A 9,215-nucleotide genomic window follows, 5' to 3' on the forward strand; every position below is an offset into this window, starting at 1 on the left:
TTTGGATTTGCGTGCCTTGTTCCTGGTGATGGTGGTGGTAGAGAGAAGTCACCAGATTAGGTAAGTTGTTACAAGTGAAGAGCCGTGAGGTACTGAGCAGGAGATGTGGAGAGAGCGGAGCGCACGTAACTTGTGAGCCGATGTTCACAGCAGCTGATGGTCTTCGAAACGAATGACCTGCTTTTTCCCACTAGCTTTTCTGTCTTAACTGCTGGTGTCCTGTAGGCATGGCTTAAGCATATTCAGATATGGTTGCCTTGTTTCTTTTCATGTTTCTGTTTGTTAAAAAGATGAATGGGAGCCATTCATCTGTTCTGCCTTGTCATTGTCTTCAGTGCAAGTGTACCGCTCTTTGAACAAAGCCTTGATGTTTTGGGAGGATCTTCACACACTGCCAAGTACAAACTGCCTGTGAAACGCAGCTGACGGTCCCCTTGGGAAAGGCTTTCCCTACACCTTTCAGGCCACAACCTGAATGTTAGCTGATAGCTATTAGGGAGAGTATGAAATATTACTTGTAGTTCTTAGAGTAGAGGGTGGTAGTTGAGTTTTTTGTCTGTTTATTCATTTTTTCCTGGTAAATACTCTGCATTACTCTCCTTTCCCATTTGGAGTTAGTTTTAGCTGACTTAAACCAAATAAATAAAATTCTGGTGTAGGAAAGAAAAAGCAAAAGAGCTTCACCACATCGGTCCCTGCTCACCATGGTCTCCCCTCAGCCAAGAAAAGGAAAAAAAAGTTTCAACTTAAGTAAGTTCTGGTGCTAATGTATGTAAAGAATTTCTGCTAAATGTGGCTTCCTTTTTAGGCTCTTCTTTGTTCAAGACCTATAAATAAGGGCATTTGATCTCAGTGCCAGAGAATGAACTTGAAATGATGTCTTCGGAAATGGAAGTCAATTTAAAAGTTACACATTGGTGTCTTGGTTGCCTGCTTGGCAAAATTCAACGGCATGGCTTTTGCATATTACATTTTATGAATGCTCGTTCTATCTCCAGAATTTAAGAGAGTAAAGAATCCATTTGGGTAGTAAGTATACTTTTCTTTAAAAGTGCAAAACCAAGGAAGGGAGTCACTTTCTAATTTTTTAGTATAGGAAGATCATCTAGGTCACAGCGGATACTTCTCAGAGATTTTGCACTGATACAGCAAGCAGCTTTTGTGGAAGGCATCAGATGTCTTGTTTTGGTACTTATTATTATTATACTATTTATGTCATAATGGAGAACTTTTGGAACAGAGGAATGAGCTACCATGTTCCCTGGGAGTCCGTCTGCCTTCCTCACGCAGGCAGTTATTTATCTTTGTGTGGCCACATGTTGCGTAGCCTATCCATGCTATTTGTCTGTCATTAGCATCAGATTCTACACAAAAGCAAAGCGAGTCAAGTCAGTGCCAAATCTCACTTCACGGGGAAAGCTGTGTTATATTCTTTAGGCCTAAGGTAGAGGTGGAAGTCCAGGAGTGTGGAAGACACAATCAGGGAGGCCACGTCCATCTTTTCTGTTATTGTTTTGGTGGCTTAAAGAAGGCCATCCATAGGACCAGGGCCTGCTGGCAGCTTGAATTATGGAACCAGCTCATGCAGCTGTGAGAGGATTAGTTGGTCTTGGAAGGTGGGATTATTGTCTGTCATCATGAGGTGTGAAAAATGGCAGATGCCAGCTCTGCGTGAGGGACTCCAGAGGAGGATAAGGGAAGTAGAAACAGAAACAGGACCAGGGCTTGAATGGTATTACTACATAACAACAGTCCAACTCAAATCAAGACCTGGTGCTGCTTGGCAGCACTACTCTGTGAATAAATAAGCTTATTCTATTATTTTATGACACAACTATTTCATACCTTCACTCTGCTCAAACCTCTGGCCCACTTTTCTCCCACTGGTTCTGAAATGACTTCACCACTTCCTTCCCTGAGAAATTAAAAAGCACCGTATCTTCTCACAACTAAAGAAGGCTCTTTCCTCCCATTAGAGATTTTTTGATGTGCTCTGGGTGTCATCCCATCCCACCTTCTCAAGGCGTTCAGTCCTTCCACCCCTCACACCCCAACTTCTCCCTTTCTACTGGGCCCTTCCTATAGGCACACCAACATTATTATTAAAAATAATCTATTATTATTTTTAAAAATAAATAAACTTCCTGCAGCTACCACCTTATTTCTCTTCTCTATCATGTCCAAACAGTTCAAACGATCTCTTAGTATACTACGTCTCCTCTTTCTCATATCCCAGTTAACCGTTCCTTCCATCTCAGTTGGCTTAGGCCATACTGCTACATCAAAGTTGCTCTAAAGACTACTAAAGACCATGTTGTCCAACTCACCGGGTGCTTTCCTGTCCTCTGTGACCTCTTGCCTGCTCCCGAGCAGTGTTCAGTACAGGGAGTGACTCCCGAGTGCACTCCCACCACTGCCCTTGCCCCCTGTGCACGCTTTCTTTGGGGGTTCTGTCTCTTTTTCTTACTTATCGCTCTGATTTTCCATCTCAGTTTCCTTTGCTTGTTCCCTAGCCTCTATCCAACCACTCTGTCTTAGTCATCTAGTGCTGCTATGGCAGAAATACCACAAGTGGATGGCTTTAACAAAGAGATATTTATTCTCTCGTACTCTGGTACATTACAAATCAAAATTCAGAATGTCAGCTCCAGGGAAGCCTTTCTCTCTCTGTTGGCTCTGGAGGAAGGTCCTTGTCCTCGATCTTCTCCTGGTCGAGGAGCTTCTCAGGTGCAGGGATCCTGGGTCCAAAGGACATGCTTTGCTCCCAGTGCTGCTTTCTTGGCGATATGAGGTCCCCAACTCTCTGCTTGCTTCCCTTTCCTTTTATCTCTTGAGAGATAAAGGGTGGTGCAGGCCACACCCCAGGGAAACTCCCTTTACCTGAGATCAGGGAGATGACCTGAGTAAGGGTGGTGTTAAAATCCCACCCTAAACCTCTCAGTGTAAAATTATAATCACTAAATGGAGGACCACCACAGAACACTGGGAATCATGGCCTAACCAAGTTGATACACACATTTTTGGGGGCACACGATTCAATCCATGACACACTCGTATTTGTCTCTGACTTGTGCCCTCTTCTCTTGTATCTTCACATTCTTTTATATATAGCCCTGGCTTCAGATAGCTTTTGTGTGCTGGTGACTATCAAATGCACATCTCTCTCTAGCGAACAGCCCTTTTTGGAACTTCTGACTCATATCCTGTGAGCCGCCTGACACCTCCACTCAGATGCCTCACAGGTATTTCCAGCTGAACACGCCCATAAATGAGCTCTTGTTTTTACCCTTCCTGTGGGAACCGTACCTCCAAACCTGTTCTTCCTTCACTTTTCCCTGTCCAGGAAATTGCCTCTTTGTCCACCTAGAAGCTTAGACAAGAAACCTGGAAGTCAGTCTTGATCCTTCTTCGTCCATCACCCCCACATCCAGTCGGTTATCAAAATACTTCTCAATTACTTCAACCTCTTCGCATCTCCACTGACAGCATTCTCCCCTCAATCACCATCGACTCGCATTAAGCCCCATTTAGTTCCATTTCCCTTTCAATCCATCTCTTCACAGCAGCCAGGGTGATTTAAAAAAATATATAAATTACAGCACATCACTCTGGTGTGTGGCCCACTGTGTTTTAAATAAAACCTGCATTCTCACCACGATCGTCTGTCACCTGCCTTCCTCTCCAGCTTTTCTGTCTCCCTTCTCCCCATTTCTACACCACTCTCACATTGGCCTTCTTTCTGTTTGTTGAAGATCCACCCCTACCGCCAGCCCCCACATTTCTTTATAGACATTGTTTCCCTGCCTGGAATTCCCTTCCCCATCTTCCATGCTTGTCTGATCTGTCTTGTAGGGCCCAGATTTGCTCAGTGTTGGTCCTCAGAAAAGCCCTACTAGCCCTTTCCAGTTTAGAGTGCATTCTCCTGGTTGCTCTTTTCCTCTTTTATGTAGTTCAATTTGTAATTTGTTTGTTTGGGTGCTTCCAAGATATTTACTCCCTCTCTAGCCTGTGAAATATGGCACTATTACCCCTCTTTTATCCGGCCCTATTTTTTTTTTTTTTTAAGTAAGTGCCAGAATACTGGCAAGTGTGTTTTGTGAATATTGTCCTTGGATGTCCTGCTGGTGGCTAGTCCACGCTGGGCCTCAGCAGAAACACTGAGCCAGACACCTGCCCAAGAGCTACGTGTGGCCAAGTGTCGGGACAGCTGTGACGGTCTGCCCGCGTGCACATGCCTGTGTGCCCAGTAATCAGGCTGCCAGGAGAGCCAGAGCGTAAGACAGAAGGAGGAAGTGGCCTTTGCCCTTCTGGATCATGTTTCCTTTCCCATACACCTGTTGCTGTTGTCATATACAAACTATGGAATGAGAAAACCAAAGCCTGAAAAGGTATCCCTTGGGCTAGCTCAGATTCAGATATCAGTAGTACATCCTGTAAGTCTGACTCTAGATTTTTTGGGATAAGGTCTCGAGTCAGAGGAAAAAAAGTTCAGTAATACCTCAGAGTTCTAACCTTGGCGTGAAACTACTAACATGGTTTCCTTGCTTCTCCAGACAAGTCTTGATTTAATTGATTTGAGAACTATCATTCTATTTTAAATGTTTAGTATAAATCAGTTCTACTCTGTAACACATGGGGTTGTCTTCAGAATCAACTTGACAGTACAAGACAACAACTACATATATATACGTATAAACACAAATTATATAAAACCAATTAACGTTGAGCTGATTCCAAAATCAGGACAACCCCATGTGTGTCAGAGTTGGACTGTACTCTGTATGGGTTTCAGTGGTCAATATCTCAGTAGATCTCCAGGCCTTCCTTCCAAGGTGCCTCTGGGCTCTAGGTGGTCTCAAACCGCCAGCCTTTCAGTTAGCAGCTGAGCGCAGTAACTGTTGCACCACCCAGGGACACTCTTTATCTATCTATACATATAAGTATATATAATAAATGATTAATTTTATTATATCTTAAAAACCAAACCAAAACCAAACCCAGTACTGTCAAGTTGATTCCGACTCATGGAGACCCTGTAGGATAGAGTAGACCTGCCCCACAGAGTTTCCAAGGAGCGCCTGGCAGATTTGAACTGCTGACCCTTTGGTTAGCAGCCGTAGTGCTTAACCACTACGCCACCAGGGTTTCCTATTGTATATTACCATACAAAATATAAGCTATAGTAATAATTATATTCACAACATAAAATTACGTATTCCATCATATATTTATTGAACATTTTTTCTGTGATTACCTGGGCAGACCTTTCACTGCCGTTAGGGGTAACACTGTCAAGAGCATCAGTAAGCCTGTTCCCATGTGGCCCGAGCTGCCACTTGCCCCTTGTGTTCTTAGCCAGTAGGCGCATCATGGAGAGAGCCGCTATGAACATGGATGTACCCTGGATGAATGGAAGTGTCTAACTTGAGCATGAACATGGAGGGACAGAGGGGATGTTTATTTGGTAAAGTGTTGCCTAAAGAGGCCGCCATGTATTCTAGGGCCGAGTGAAAGGAGAGGGATTGTTACCTCTGTTGTAGTAAACGGTTTTGCCTTAATTTAATGGGCTTGGTGACTGAGAGTGGGAAGCTGCTGAAACCATGAAGCTGACTTTGGGCAGAGGCTTGTGGAACTAATGTCTTCCCTGTCCCCCACCCCACTCCACGGCCAAAGGCCAAGCTCACGCAGCTGCTGAGAAGAGATGTGTGTTTGGATGTTTGTGTAAGTTTTCTTTTATTTCTGACAACATTAAAAAAAATTTCCTGTTTTCACGATTTTTGGACTATCTGTGTCTCATCTCTGCAAGTTAGCAGACAAAAATCAGAAGTACGTTGTACTGGAATTCAGTAAAATCTTCTCGCTGAAGAGCCTTTGCATTCCCTAGAGGCCAGTTATAAAGCTGAAAGCACCCTGTTGTTTGAGGGGAGATATTTGCGTATATTCGCACAGATACGTTGCCATTACTTGTCACCATCTTGGCCCGCTGCTTTGATGGCGAGACATTTAAAGGTGACAACAGAAGCTCCAGTTACTCAGTGCCACACATTGTGCTCCTGAGTGAAGTCTTCAATTATTTGACTTTCTGATTTCTCTACAGAAAAGTGTATAGCATTGTGCATTAAATGGCTTAATTTTATCCCTATTATTATCTTGCCAAAACACCTGTCACTTCCTTCCCATCCATCCTTCCTCCTCCTGAGAGCCAAGGGGAGACAGTGAACCTGGCCCAGCATTCTCCAGCAAGGTGTTAATGCCTCTGCAGGCAGAGCCTTTGCCAAGCCACGGTCAGTGTCCAGAGGGGCCCAGCCCTTACCGTGCATCTTTCTTACATTTCAAAGTCTGCTCCCTGGTTAAAGGAAGTGGAAATAAAGCGTGGGATTTGGGGATTAAATCAGTGGGATTCCAAATTAGGCTTATTTTTTTGTGGTGGTTATTCAATTACATAAATCTGTACTCTTGATCTTCTCATTTTTCTACACTAAACATCCCTCACTTGTATATGAAAATGTCAAAGCCAAAGGAAAAAAAATCCTAAAAAAGAAATATAAAGCTGTGTCTTTTTAGAGCTAGGCAGAGAATGGGGTCTCGGCAATCAACATTTGTGGACACATATCCACGATCTTGTGCAATTCCAAAATCCAGAAGTTCTGGAAAAGAGATTTTTTTCTCGGCAGCTCCAAAATCCAAAAAATTTTTGGAGGAAAAAAAAAGTCCTTTGTAAGGTTGGCACCAAAACTTAGTCGACTGCAAAAACCTGACTTGAACTGATGTTCACACTTAGCTTGGCTATTTGTAAATGTAGCTGCAGAGAGAAGGATGTGTTTGATTTCAGAGTGCTGCCCCAGACCTCAATGAACATGGTATGTAATATCTGGTATGTGAATAGAATATTCTGAAATTCAAAACATATCAGACCTAAAGAATTTCCGATAAAGGATTATGGGCCTAAACTAGTAGCTTCACCTCTGACCCCATGAGGTTGCTTGCCTCCCAACAATCCCTCCAGGGCTTAGGGACTGAAAGGAAAGGGACTCTTAGGGCTTATGGAGAGGACTTTGGATGGACCTACCTTAAAAATGGTGGTTTAGGGATGATGGATTTTAACGTGTCACTGCAGCACATCTAAACCTGACCAGTGTTTTATGAAACATGCCTGTGTGTCCACTGTATGCTGGGTTTTGTGTGAACAGTTTGGAAATTACAAAGATGGGCCTTAAATTTTAAGAAAAGCTTTATCAGACTAAATTGGATTGCCAGATTTAGCAAATAAAAATACAAGACAGTCAGTTAAATTTGAATTTCAGATATACAATAAAAAAAATTTACTGTCATTACGTCCATGCAATATTTGGGACATAAAAAAAATATACTTACACTAAAAAGTTGTTTATCTGAAATATGGATTTCACTGGGTGTCTTGTATTTTATTTGGCAACCCTATATAGGGTTGCTAAAAAAAAATATATATATATATTTTTTTTTATGAGTCGGAATCGACTCGGTGGCACTGGGTTTTTATAAGCTAATAAGCTGAACATCTTTTTAGAGTAACATTGAATACCCACTTATCGATACTGCACGCTTGCAGCGGGGAAATGACTTTATCATTGGTGCTCAGGAATTTTCTGTGTGATACGATATTGAGAGTGCTGCAGACTGGGAAGAGCAGAGCAGTGAGGATGCTCTAGGACCCTTGGAATTTGAGTAGAGCTGACAAGTTCAACTGTAGTTCCTTCCGTCAAGAATACCGCTTAGAAGAGAGAAAACTTATGTTTCTTTCTAACCAGAAAATCTGGCAAAAGAAATGGATTTTTAAGATCATTTAAAATTATCGACAGTTCCTTGTAGACACATTCAAGTTACTTACGGTAAACTTGTAACCACTCCTGACCATTTGTATGGTTAGAAAAAGAGTCGTTCGCATTTGACCTTGAAATGCAGCACCTCTCTCTGAATGCACATTGGATGTTGGGATCTGTCACAGTTCAGTTTTCATTTGGTTTGCTTTAGGCATTTAATTTGAACGTGAAAATTTTACAATTGGGATGTTACGTGAAGGAGAGGCCTTTTTAACCATGAGGTGAAGGTGCGAAGACCAGGTATTTTAAGAACAATTTTTGGTGGGTCCTATATTAATGCCCTGTGCCTGCATTAGAAAAGTCAAATTGTAGTTAATTGTCTTTGCTTGCTCGTAATCCTGGGTGACTAAGTCGGTGGTTCTCAACTCTGCTGCACGTTAGAATCACCTAGAGAGATTTTTTTTTTTTGGCAGGGGGGAGATTTGTACTTCTTTTTTAATGTTATTGTATTTTTGGTGACAGTATACACAGCAAAACAGGTTCCCATTCAACAATTTCCACACCTACCGTTCAGTGGACATTGGTCACATTTTTCACATGGTGTCAACATTCACATTATTTCTGTTCTAGTTGTTTCATTCCCATTAAACTAGTCTCCTGCCCCCCAACCTTCTCATCATGCTCTAGAGAAGCTGTTGTCCATTCGGTCTCATGTAGATAATTTGTTAAAACAGTGCAGTTCTCGAGGATGATATTCCTTACTTTTTGACCTAACCTGCAATTTAGTTAAAAGGTGACTTCACGGGGTAGTTTCAGCTCAAGGTTTAGAGTATCTCAGGGCAGTAGTGTTGGGGATTCCTCCAGTCTTCGGGTCCAGTTAGTCTAATTCTTTGAGAATTTGAAGTTCTCTTCCACATTTTACTCCCTTTCTGTCAGGATCCATCTGTTGTGACCCTGATCAGAACATTCGGTAGTGGTAGCTGGGCACCCTATAGGTCTTCTGGTCTCAAGGTAGGGGGAGCGTGTTTCATGGAGACAGTTGGTCCTGTAGTCTGGTTCCTTCTCTGATTCTCGGGTTTCCTTCCTTTCTCTTTTGCTGCAGACAAATACCTTGAGAAATTTTTAAAGCTATCAATCCCTAGGCCTTATGCCCCTGGATTTCTGACTAAATTGGGATGTGGGAAACAGTATATTTAAAAGCTCACCTAGACTATTCTAATGCACAGTCAGGGTTAAGGACCACAGAGCTAAGTGAACTATGCTTCATGAGTCCTAATCAAATTCCCTCTTTTCCCTTATCTTCCTCTCTTGTTGTAAGCTGCTCATGACCCACGGTGACCCTATGCACAACAGACCAAATGCTGCCCAGTTGTGTGCCATCCCCATCTCAATGGTTTTGGATTAGACCATTGTGAT

General features: G+C 42.6%; 1 protein-coding gene across 6 annotated transcripts in view; it reads left to right on the forward strand.

Annotated features, from left to right (window-relative positions):
* Positions 1–9,215, forward strand: part of PHLDB2 (pleckstrin homology like domain family B member 2) — a 333,291-nt gene that overhangs the window by 246,943 nt on the left and 77,133 nt on the right. The gene's annotated exons all lie outside the window — the stretch shown is intronic.

The sequence above is a fragment of the Elephas maximus genome, chromosome 1 (genome assembly GCF_024166365.1).
Source record: "Elephas maximus indicus isolate mEleMax1 chromosome 1, mEleMax1 primary haplotype, whole genome shotgun sequence".
NCBI classification, from domain to species: Eukaryota; Metazoa; Chordata; class Mammalia; order Proboscidea; family Elephantidae; genus Elephas; species Elephas maximus.